Raw genomic sequence first — 8,940 nt, forward strand, 5'->3', positions numbered from 1 at the left:
CTCTTGGACATAGACAGGCTTCAACGTACCATATCCAAGCCTGTGAGTTTTTGATCATAGAAACACTCCATGAATCTTAGGGAACTTCACACCTACAACAGAATACAAAGTAATGGCCCCTGGGATGGTGTGACTTGAGCCCCCTCTCCTGATATTTTTAAATGTTTAGGCATATAGTACCCATTCTGATATGGCCTCACGGGGACAAAAAACTGAAGCTAAAGAAAATTACTAGCAAAGGATGAAAGAAATACTTGTGGTTGCTGTTTAAAAAATTCAAATTCATGGAAGGAAAGAACATAGCATCTGTCAAGCCCCAAAAACATTTTCACCAATAACTCCGTCCCCAGCCCCCAGCTCACATCCCCACATCAACCTAGATCGCTCTCCTAAAGTTCAGCCTCCTTTTCTCACTCTTCCAGACTACCTGTGATTAACTGAAAGTCAATACCGCCTCCATCCAAGATTACTGTATGGGTTGTGAAAGTGCTACCGTCTGAGACAGTACAGCAAATTATCAGGACAACTCTTGATTATGGTAACTCATTCTGAAAAGTCAACATGAAGTCCAATCTTTTTAGTTATCTCCACCAAGGGATAAATGCGGAGGAGGGGGAAAAGAGCTGTCCCCTTACATTCTAACAATAAGCATTCCAAGTAGCTAGATATGATTATGGCTATGTCGTACTTATTTATCAATTGTTGGTATAACATTACCCAACTCTATTTTAAACAGGAGTCCGATCTTGGACTTTACAAATGTCCCTCTGATATGGACGGTCCTTTTGTGCTAAATACTACCAGGACTGAGTGGGAGGAACTCTGAGAGAGGTATTTTCATAATCCTCCTGCAACTGTGGCTACATGTAAAATGCCAGCAGGTCTGAGATCAGAAGATCAGAGAGCCAAAAACTGAGTCACGTGGTCAAATTCAGAGATGTAGCAGGATGCAAAGAACCAAAAGGCAGTCTGCAGGGGAAACAGAAGACCTGATGGTCTTAGGTCTGAAGCTGTGAGCACATTCAGTGGTAGCGTGGGACCCACATCTTCATCACATGGCTGTCTGGCTGCTTTATTCCCTTAACACTCTACAGGAACCCACGAGGAATGTGACTGGGGGCCCTGCCAGGATTTGACTTGATATTTAAGATCATGAACCGCCACTACTCCTCAGATACTTGTATCCCAAGGATTAAAACAATATTTTCTTCCCGGGAAAAGTATTTAGCCATTTTCTCCAAGGATAGTTTATTAAATGAACCTTCAATAGCCCCTCTTTGCAACCAAGTTTATGACTCCCACATCTTCTCTCAACAGAGCAAAACAGACATCCATCCAAGAAGCTAGTATTCAAGGCGCAGTTAGAATCGTAATGATCCCTTTTTTCAGGTTAGCCCAAAATTTTCACCACAACTCTATATTTCAAGGACCTTGCCAGAAAAAAATATTTTTTTCTTGGTGTTCATCGAAAATTTAGCAAACATAGGAGGTAACTTAGTGTGCTTGACATGTGTAGGAAAAAAACTACTCTGCTATTTTAACATCTGAATCCAAAAATCCATTGAGGCCACATTTTTCAGACATTCTTAATGATTAAGATTATACAAGAAAAATTATGATATTTACCTCTCATTCCAACAAAGATCAGAACAAAAGAGCTAAGCCAGGGATTCTGAAAAACTAGAAATAAAGCAAAGCACACTAGTTGGCAACGAAATTGGGGAAGAAGCTGTGAAATGTATGAAATCTCAGATGTCAGCTTTGACAAAAGGCTGATGATTAAACAAACCACATTTGTTTCTCTTTTATGTTCTTCTGGAGGAATTTGCCTTTTAAGTACTTATTTTTTTTTTAGCTTAATGACATATACTGCCCACTGACCCAGGATCTCTATCTACAATGGAACAAAGAGGTTATAGGGACTTTTATCCAGGTATTATTGAGATATAAGTGGCATATAACATTGTACTAGTTTAAGGTGTGCAACATAATGATTTGATGTATGTATATATTGAGAAATGATCACCACAATAAGTTTAGTTAACATCCATCACCTCACATGGTTACAAATATTTTTTCTTGTGATGAGAAGTTTTAAGATCTAGTCTCAGCCACTTTCCCATATACAATATAGTATTGTTAACTATAGCTATCATGTTGTACATTACATTCTCAGAACTTATTAATCTTACAACTGGAAATTTGTACCTTTGAACCATCTTACCCCAAATTGCTCCCCCTACCCCCCACCTCTGGCAACCACGAGTCTTATCTCTGCTTCTATGAGTTTGGTTTTATTATAGTCCCCATATAAGTGAGATCATACAGTATTTGCCTCTCTCTGTCTTGTTTATTTCTGGTTTATGTCTGGTTTATAACTCCCTCAAGGTCCATCCATGTTGTTGCAAATGGCGGGATTTCCTTCTTTTTATGGCTGAATAATATTCCATTATGAGCATGCGTGCACATGTGCACACACACACATCACATTTTCTTTATCCATTCATCCATCCATGGACATTTAGGTTGTTTCTATGTCTTGACTATTGTAAATAATGCTGCAATGAATATGGAAGGCCGGGTATCTCTTCTAGATAGTGATTTTGCTCCCTTTGGATACATACCCAGAAGTGGAATTGCTGGATCATATAGTAGATCTGTTTTTAATTTTTTGAGGAACCTCCACAATGTTTTCCATAGTGGCTGAACCACTTTACATTCCCATATAAGGACTTTTCTCTGTCCTTCAGCTCAGACGGTCACTCATTGTCTCCTGATTATGTCATCATATTAAAATTCACCACAGGATGAAATATTCAGAAAACTAAGAACACAGAAACAACAGGAGAGCAAGAGACTGTTTCTCCTCACCCTTCACTTCTTTTTGAACTTTGCCACACATATACTGATATTCACACAGATTTTTACCAAATTCACATTCAGGACTGTACAAGTGTGATGGCTTCAAAGAGGAGTGTCATGGATGGCATAATTACTCTCTGAAACTTTATAAAAGAACACTGTGGTCTGAGAATCAACATGTGCTTGCCTACTACTCCTGGGCATTTGCAAGTTGTAGATGCTAGAAAAGGAAGGGAAGGACGATAAGATGGGCTGATTTTCAAGAACTCAGTGGGATGGACAAGGAAGGAGCAAACCCTCGTCTTCGTGAAAACTTTCATACTCCTGATTCAAGGAAATAACCATCAGTCTACCTGGTCCCAAAAGTTCTCAAATGCCTCTCCAAAGATCGGTGATGACTCCTGACAAATTTTGCCACTGTTTGTAGTGCAATGAGAGATACAGTAATACAATGGCAATTGAAGGGTTTTTTAAGCTACATTTATTCCATTTAAAGACCATTACTTTATTTCTTAATTATGTACTTTCTATGTTTTGGTGGTAATATATATTTTTAATAAAGCAGTGATGATTATAGATGATAAGTTTTTCTTGGTGTTTTAATCTCTGTACTTAGCAAAATAAAAAGCTGGTGATGCTGGATTCTGGGAGCCACTGAATGAAGTACATTACATAGCTGGAGTGGTGTGTTCAATTCTGGAGGCACAGGAGAATGCCTGAAAACTTAATATCATGCCCAATCTCCATTCCAAATCAACCCCATCAGCCTCTCTGCAGATGGGGCTCTACAACAGGATTATTTTTAAAGCTCCTCAAGTAATCCTAATGTGCAGCCGATGTTGAGAATTTCTGAACTAAGGGTGGGATAGAATGATGTGCTTAAGTTTTTTCTTCTTTTTCTCCCTCTATACTGCCAAGCGTTACTACTTAACTGTTTCATAGGTATATGAAATATCTATTCAATTGAATCCTAAGATTCCCAAATGCGGTTAGTGGTATCTTTTTCATCTTTTATTAAATCCTGTTCAGCATCATAGAGAGTCTCTAAATGAGGAGAAGACCTTCAGAAATTATTGCAGAAAGAATAGAGAAATGCTTTTTGACAGGAGATTAAAGTTTAAAGGATGATTCCAAGAAACATTGTTTTGTTTTTACAGAAACTGTTTTAAAAGGTCTTTGAACTTGTCTGAATATAAATAAACCTAAAAGATAAATTGGAGAGAGTGTGGAAAGAAAGAATATTTTGGAACGTGGAAACTGAGGGAGATGGAAAAGAAAATAAATAGGCTAACAAGAAATTTAAGGCAATATGAAAATTGTTAAAATAAAACAATGCAGAAAGTGCCACATTCTACACCGGAAGGAACACCCCATAAGGCCCCTTGTCTTCCTCCCAATCACGACCATCCGTTGCCAAGGTAACCACTGTCCCCTAAGGAACCACTTAAAGAATGTTAACATTCTTTAAAATGTTAATGTCTGAGCATATATGTAATAGATTGAATTATCACATCCATATTTTTAACCCCTCCTTCTACCCATGCCTCTTGTCCATCACTCCCATTAAGATGGGGTATACTTCCTGGTCCGTTGACTTTGGGCTCCACCACGTGACAAGTTTTGGCCAATGGAATGTGGGTAGAAGAGACAATGAACCAGTTCTGAGCCTAGACCTTCAGGAGGCTTCATGTCTCTCTTTCTTTTTTCTTTTATTCTTTCTTTTTAAGTGCTTTTAAAGCTTTATTTTCTTAGGAAAAGAGAAAACAGAGTCTATAGTTAAAGAGAAAAAACTTACATAAGTAGTCATGTCCCAAAAGACTTTTACAGAAGAAAATATATTATTACAATCTGATTTTTCTTTCCTTTTCTTTTCAACACCTTTATTGAGATATAATTCACGTGACATACAATATACCAATTTAAATGGGACAATTCAATGATTGTTAGTTTTTTCACAGAGTTGCGCATTCATTATCAAAATCAATTTTAGAACACATTTATAACCATAAAATTAAAAAATCCATGTCCATTACTCCCCATTTCCCCCAAGAAGTTTTGTGTGTTTCTGCTTGCTCTCTTGCACCAAGGTTAGGACACTAGTTCAAGAAGGATAAGAGACATGCAGACAAAATGCAAAACCAAGCTGCAGCTAGTGCCATGCAGCTGAGCCCCACCCCAACCAGCCAACCGTCAGCATACTCACAGACGTGTGAGAGAATAAATACTGTTGTTATAGATGACCAGGATTGTGCAGGCTTGTGTTATGCAACAATATCTGGTTGATATAGGCAACCTACAGACAGAAAATATTTACAAAATGCAGATCTGAAAAAGAACACTCATAGTTCAATGATTGTTTTAAACACATAATTTTTATTTTTATTTTTTTATTGTACTGAGGTCATATTGGTTTATAACATTGTGTAATTTCAGGTGTACATTATTGTCTTTCACTTTCTGTATAGACTGCATTGTGCTCACCAGCAGTAGTCTAATTTTTGTCCATCACTGTACACATGTGCCCCTTTTCCCCTTTCTCCCACCCCCCAACCCTCTTCCCCTCTGCTAACCACTAATCTGTTCTCTTTATCCATGTGTTTGTTTATCTTCCACATATGAGTGAAATCATGCAGTGTTTGTCTTTCTCTGTCTGGTTTATTTCACTTAACATAATATCCTCAAGGTCCACCCATGTTGTTGCAAATGGGACAATTTTGTCTTATTTTATGACTGAGTAGTATTCCATTGTATACATATGTATATACCACATCTTCTTTATCCATTCATCAGTCGATGGGCACTTGGGTTGCTTCCACATCTTGTCTATTGTGAATAATGCTGAAATGAACATAGGGGCGCATAAATCTCTTTGTATTGTTGAATATCTAGTAGTGGGATAGCTGGATTGTGTGGTATTTCTATTTTTAATTTTTTGAGACATCTCCATACTGTTTTCCATGGTGGCTGCACCAGTTTGCATTCCCAGCAGCAATGTGTGAAGGTTCTCTTTTCTCCACATCCTCTCCAACAGTTGTTATTTTTGTCTTGTTAACTATAGCCATTCTGACAGTTGTAAGGTAGTATCTCATTGTAGTTTTTATTTGCATTTCTCTAATAATTAGTGATGTTGAACATCTTTTCTTGCGCCTCTTGGCCATCTGTATATCTCCTTTGGAAAAATGAAAATTTCGATAGGGTTGTTTGGTTTTTTTGTTGTTGAGTTGTGTGAGTTCTTTCTATATTTTGGAAATTAACCCCTTGTCAGATATATGATTTGCAAAGACTTTCTCCCAATTGGTGGGTTGTCTTTTCATTTTGTTCCTGATTTCCTTTGCCTTGCAGAAGCTTTTTAGTCAGATGCAGTTCCGCTTGTTTATTTTTTCTTTTGTTTCCTTTGCCTGAGGAGACATTTTCAAAAAGATGATGCTAAGACCAACGTCAAAGAGTGTACTGCCTGTATTTTCTTGTAGGAGTTCTATGGTGTCAGGCCTTACTTTCAAGTCTTTAATCCATTTTGAGTTGATTTTTGTGCATGGTGTGAGATCACGGTGTACTTTCATTCTTTTGCAAGTGGATGTCCAGCTTTCACAATATCACTTATTGAAGAGACTTTCCTTTCTCCATTGCATGTTTTTGGCTCTGTTGTCAAAGGATAGCTGTCCATAAATATGTGGGCTTATTTCTGGCCTCTTGAATCTGTTGCATTGATCTGTGTCTCTGTTTTTTTTTTTTGCCAGTACCATGCTGTTTTGATTTCTATAGCTTTGTAGCATATTTTGAATCAGGGACCGTGATGCCTCCAGCCTTGTTCTTTTTTCTCAGGATTGAGTTGGCTATTCAGGGTCTTTTGATGTTCCATTTTAGATCCATTTTAGAATTCTTTGTTCTATTTCCTTGAAGAATGTCATTTCGATCCTGATTGGGATTGCATCGAATCTGTAGATTGCTTTAGGTAATATGGATATTTTAACTATGTTTATTCTTCCAATCCATAAGTGTGCAATATCTTTCCATTTCTTTACGTATTTTTTGATTTCTTTCAATAAATGTCTTATAGTTTTCAGTGCATAGGTCTTTCACCTCCTTGATTAAGTTTATTCCTAGATATTTTATTCTTTTCATTGCAGTTGTAAAAGAGATTGTATTCTTTACTTCTCTTTCTGCTAGCCTGTTAGTAGTGTATAGAAATACAACTGATTTTGATTTTTATAAGCTGATTTTGTACCCTGAAACTTTTCTGTAGTTGCTGATTAATACCAATAGTTTTCTGCTGGATTGTTTAGTGTTTTCTATATACAGAAACATGTCATCTGCAAACAGTGAGAGTTTTACTTCATCCTTTTCAATTTGGATTCCTTTTATTTCTTTTTCTTGCCTAATAGCTCTGGCCAAAACCTCCAGCGCTATGTTGAATAAGAGTGGCGACTGTGGGCACCTTTGTCGTGTTCCTGTCCTCAGAGGGACGGCTTTCAGTTTTTCACCATTTTGTATGATGTTGGCTGTGGGTTTGTCACATGTGGCCTTTATTATGTTGAGGTACTTTCCTTATATGCTCACTTTTTTGAGGATTTTTATCACAAATGGATATTGGATCTTGTCAAATGCTTTCTGTGCATCTATTGAGATGATCATGTGATTTTTATTCCTCATTTTTTTAACGTGGTGTATCACATTGATTTGCAGATGTTGACCGACGCCCACATTCCTGGTATAAATTCCACTTGGTCATGGTGTATGATCCTTTTAATGTATTGCTGTATTTTGTTGAGGATTTTTGCATCTATGTTCATCATTGATATTGGCCTGTAATTTTCCTTCTCTGTGTTGTTCTTGTCTGATTTTGGTATCAGGGTAATGTTGACCATAGAATGAGTTAGGAAGCATTCCATCTTCTTCAATTTTTTGGAATAATTTGAAAAGGATAGTTATTAACTCTTCTTTGAATTTTTCTTCTATTTTTTCTTGATTCAGTCTTGGGAGGTTGTATGGGTTTAAGAATTTATCCATTTCTTCTAGTTTATGCACTTTGTTGGCATATAGCTTTTCATAATATTCTTTTATAATCCTTTGTATTTCTGTGTTATGCACTGTAATTTCTGCTCTTTCGTTTTTAATTTTATTCATTTGCACCTTCTTTCTTCTTTTCTTACTGAGTCTGGCTAAGGGTTTGTCAATTTTGTTTATCTTCTCAAAGAACAAGCTCTTACTTTCATTGATAGTTTCTATTGATTTTTTAGTCACTATTTCATTTATTTCTGCTCTGATTTTTATTATTTCCCTCATTCTGTTGAATGTGGGCTTTGTTTGCTCTTCTTTTCCTAGTTCTGCTAGGTGTAGTTTAAGATTATTTATTTGAGATTTTTCTTGTTTCTTGATGTAGGCTTGTATTACAATAAATTTCTCTGTTAGCACTGCTTTGCTGCACCCCGAAGAAGTTGGTATGCTGGGTTCTCATTTTCATTTGTCTCCAGGTATTTTTTGATTTCTCCATTGATCCAATGGTTGTTCAGTAGCATGTTTTTTAATCTCCACATATTTGTGCCTTTCCCAGCTTTTTTCTTATAGTTGATTTCTAGTTCACAGCACTGGGTTCAGAAAAGATGCTTGATATGATTTCAATCTTCTTAAATTTATTGAGGCTTGCCTTGTTTCCCAGCAGATAGTCTATCTTTAAGATTGCTCCTTGTGTACTTAACAAGACAGTGTATTCTGCTGCTTTCAGATGGAATGTTCTCTATATCTTTTAAGTCCACCTGCTCATTTAAGGCATGTTTCCTTATTGATTTTATGTCTGGGTGATCTATCCATTGATGTAAGTAGGGTATTGAGGTCCACTACTGTTATTCTGCTGCTATCAATTTCTCCCTCTGGGTCTGTTAGTAGTTGCTTTATACTTTGGTGCTCCTCTATTAGGTGCATATATATTCATAAATGTTCTTTCCTCTTGGTGGTATGTCCCTTTTATCATTATATACTGCCACTCTTTATCTCTCACTGTCTTATTTATCTTGAAGTCTGGTTAGTCTGTTATAAGTATGGCAACACCTGGTTTCTTTTTCTTGCCATTTCCTTGGCAAT

Source organism: Equus przewalskii, chromosome 4 (genome assembly GCF_037783145.1).
Source record: "Equus przewalskii isolate Varuska chromosome 4, EquPr2, whole genome shotgun sequence".
NCBI lineage: Eukaryota > Metazoa > Chordata > Mammalia > Perissodactyla > Equidae > Equus > Equus przewalskii.